General features: G+C 43.9%; 1 non-coding gene across 1 annotated transcript; it reads right to left on the bottom strand.

Annotated features, from left to right (window-relative positions):
• Positions 1–2788: 2788 nt before the first annotated feature.
• Trnar-ucg (transfer RNA arginine (anticodon UCG)) lies at positions 2789–2861 on the bottom strand. The gene has a single exon. It is a non-coding gene; the product is annotated as a tRNA-Arg (tRNA).
• Between the last annotated feature and the right edge of the window lie 1353 nt (positions 2862–4214).

Raw genomic sequence — 4214 nt, 5'->3', positions numbered from 1 at the left:
TTGCTATCACAATCATTGCTTCGCCGTTGCGGCGAAACTGTGACTTTTTTGTTAACAATAAGGCTCGCTGAACTGCAGCTGTAGCACATTTTCACTCCATCGTTTATCACAGACCCCAGATTGGTATGTTCCAGTATGCTGAAAAGGATTTCATGGGAAACGCGATCAAACGCTTTCTCTAGATCCAGTTGTAACGCTAGCCGTTCTGAAAACTCGTCACAGTATTCTACTGCACTCCTTGTCACATGAATGTTAGTAAAAATTGAGCGTCCCTTAATTCATATGTGTGGTGGGGTCCCACCAAATCTGTGATAACAGTTTGCACTCTTTTTGCCAGCACTTTCATATATATTTTGTAATCAACATTTCCTAAACTTATTGCTCTGTAGGACGTGACTGACAGGAGCTTAACCGGATCGTCAGACTTTATGATTAGTGTGACATGCGAGGATATAAAGATGGCGGCACTATATTTTCTTTGTACGCTTCAGTTATCACGCGATGCAGGGCCTCTGCAAGCTGCGGTTTAAAAGCCTTATAAAAGGCACTTGACATGCCATCAGGGCCAGGACATTTCCCTACTTTTAATTCATTGATTGCGTCTTCAATTTCACTTATAGTTATAGGTGCTTCTAGACGGGTCTTCACATCGTTTCCTAACGAAGGCATTAGGTGAAGGTGCTCTTTTTCGAAGCCTGCTGCAGTACTAATTTTGTTCCCCAACAGAGTTTTGAAGTAGTGCACGAAAGCTTCAATTCCTTGTTTGTCATTTGTAATAGCACCCTCATGTTCTATCTCTCTTATTTCAATTTTGACAGCGTAAGTTTTTTCCTCTGCAAGGGCACGTTTGGTCAGCGTTTCTCCCAACAAGAATCTTTCACTACGAGCGCGAACAATGGCTCCTCTATACCTCTCAACATCTATTGCCTCCAGTTTACTTTTTACACTTTTAATTTCGTCAGTTAATGCTCCCGATTGTGCATTTTCTGCATTCAGCAAATAATCTAATTGTCTTCGAAGTGCATTCTCTTCTTTTCTCTCATTTGGGCGCATTGCGCATGCTCTTTCGATGGCACATATTTTAGTCTCTTGTTTGAAGATTTCCCATTCAGCGATAAAGCGGTCTGTTTTAGATAGTAGTGTTTCAATGTTTCTTTCTGCTTTGCTCACAAAAACGTCGTCCTGTAGCAGTTTATCATTAAATTTCCAAAGTATCCAATTTTAAACGATAGCTTTTTGTGCTTTGCTCCTAAGGAAAACATTACCAAGCTATGGTCACTAAATGACACATGCTTTACGCAGTAATCTTGGCACAGCGGCACGACATTTGCAGACACATATACTCTATCTAGGCGTGCTTGACTTGCACGTTGGAAATGTGTGAACTGTGGTCGGCTTCCTTTAGCCCGAATGTCTCCAATATCTTCTAAGTTATAATCTTGAACTATCGCACTTAGTTTGGTGCTAATACGGTCACGTACAGGTTCGTTTTGTATTCTATCAGCAGCGGCACACACACAGTTGAAGTCATCTAAAAGTAGAATGATTCTTTCACAATTTAAGTACGATACAACGCTTTCGAAAAAAGCTAAGCACATTGCTTCTCTATTCGGCGCGTACAAGCAAAAAGCTCTCCACTTCAAACCACAGTATGAAAAATCACACAAAACTACCCTCCCCGTTTTACACATAATCACAGTTTCTACCATTATGCGAAGGGAGTTGCGCAGTAACAAGGCACACCCCCCAGAAGACCCTACCGCGTGACACACACATACGTAACACCGCGCGATAAAGGGTTCCACCATGCGGTCCGCCTGAGCCTTGCTTTCCGGTTTCGCTTCTTGAATCGCTAAGATGTCAAGATTATTTTCCAATAACAATCCCTTTACTGATATTGTCTGCGTTTTGAAGATAAGCCACGCACGTTTAGTGTGCCGATACAAGGGGCGTGTTAAGTCTAGCGTCATTTATAGGGGATAAAGACCAGACTGCATGGCGCTCACCTTGTTCTGTAACGGACAGCGAACGATAGCTGGCCCTTGAGGCTGTCACGGGCGAACACACCGCAGGCTCCTTGGGAACAAGGCGTTGGGTTCAAACCCTTCCGCTCGGCCTCGCTCAGTTCTTGCGTGTAGATCGCCGGCCATAGCACTGGCAACTCGTTGGACCAGGAGGCTATAGGCCTCCCGAGGTGTGGCGATCCGATAGTATGTTGGGCTTCGTCTTCAAGGACATGCGGCGGACTTGGGCCGTCTTTGTAGGCGGTTCGCCAGTATTGGACTCAACCGGGGTCTTGTTCTCAGCTTCTGTTTCACCGCGCGTTCTCGTCTACGGGGTAGTCTTCCTATCCATCATGTCGTCAAGTTGACGCTCGGGTTTCTCTACTGGTGTTCGCTGACAGTTCACAGTATTTTCTATCGGTTTGGTGGGCGTTGCCGTTGACTTCTCAGAGCGCGGAGTGCGTCGTCTAGCGGGCACGCTTACAGGCTCTTCCGGTTTGTCGCTACTGGCTGGTAGAAACGAAGGAAACGTGTCAACAGGCTCAAGTTCCCTCGTTTTGCTAGCTGCAACTTCCTCGGCTTCTGATTCGTCCATCTGATGTTCTGTTTTATCATCCCATGCAGAGGGCCCCGCAACCTTCGCATAAGTTGGCATACATTAACAGAAATTTGAAATTATGGACCATCATTTTAGATTTCTAATAACTGGCGTACACAGAACTGGTGCACTCTTGCAGCGGCATGTGTACGCAGAGGCTGTAAGGCTAGGATAACGTAAAAAAAGTCGTCCGCGACAGGACTCGAACCTGCAATCTTCTGATCCGAAGTCAGACGCCTTATCCAATAGGCCACGCGGACGTATTATTTTTTCTTTCATGGTGTTTATTACAAATGTGCGTAATTAGCATACATATAGTGAACGAAATCCTCAAGGCGGCCTCTACCAGCGTACAACCGTTACACAGAAGCCCTAAAAGGGTATTAAAGCTATACATTTCATGAAGAGTGGATACCATGTCCAGTTGAAACTGTGATTTTGATAAAGTCTTTTAGCTGAAGAGCCATTTGAATGAAATGCAACCGCGATGATACCATGGGTTCCGCATGCCTGTCCAACATGCGAGTTTCCATAAACTGTGCATACTCATTAGTAATAGCATGTCAACAGGCATATAATGGCTTTTGGGTGGCACGAGATAACGTATCCTATACGAATTTAAATCGAGTTGTTTTTTAAAAGCCCTATGTAGAATGTTCCAAAAGAGTATGGCGTCTTTACAGCTGATGAAGTAATATTCTATAGTTTCCGGAACTTCCCAGAGGCGACAATTAACTGAAGATACAGAGATGCCTTTGCTGCTTAACCAGGTCTTCACAGGCAGCGTCTGTGTATGCACTTTGTAGAAGAATGTCTCGGATATTGGTGAAATAGGCATTTTCTTCACAAGCATAAGCACGTCGTGTCGAGGCAATCCAACATATAGTGAGCGGTGCAAAGGTGCAGGAAACAACATATCTAATATGGCATTATATAGATCTTTTCGTGAACTAGAGAATAAATAGTCATTAGAGAATCTTACTGTCCAAAACCGCAGATTCATACACTTCACGCATGAATCCTTGCAAAGATTACCAACAAAATCGCGGCTATTTCGTGCCGCAAAAAGAACGCAAACCCCTGAACGCTAGTCCGCTTATAAAGCAGCTACTACATCCTACTCTGAGGCTATCAAGTGTGCTAAACACCATTTCTTTGACTCTACGCTTCCCGCTTTATTAAAAACGAACCCAAAGCAATTTTGGAACACAGTTAAACCGAAATATGAAATAACGTTGTGCCTCGTCGATGAATTCGGTAATCCTGTTCCTAAACATCGTTGCGCCTCGTTACTTAATGAAACATTTGCTTCCTCTTTCACCGTCTCTAACAGTATCGATCACCCGTACATACACGATACTAACTATGCTCCCGTCGATCCTCTTGCATTCGACGCGACCGGCATTGCAGCGATTATCAACAACTTGAAACGTTCGTCCTCTTGCAGAATTGACACCATTAACTCCAAATTCCTCAGAATACGAAGGAATATAGCTCAATAATATTAGGTTTCATCTTCAATAAATCACTACAAGATGGCTTCATAAGTCTGGTGACAGACATAACGCCCGCAACTTTCAACCTATTTCCCTTGCATCTATTCCTTGCAAGCT

The sequence above is a fragment of the Rhipicephalus sanguineus genome, unplaced genomic scaffold (genome assembly GCF_013339695.2).
Source record: "Rhipicephalus sanguineus isolate Rsan-2018 unplaced genomic scaffold, BIME_Rsan_1.4 Seq1129, whole genome shotgun sequence".
Classification (NCBI taxonomy): domain Eukaryota; kingdom Metazoa; phylum Arthropoda; class Arachnida; order Ixodida; family Ixodidae; genus Rhipicephalus; species Rhipicephalus sanguineus.
Note: the sequence above shows the minus strand (reverse complement) of the source record. Positions and strands in the feature narration are given on the sequence as shown.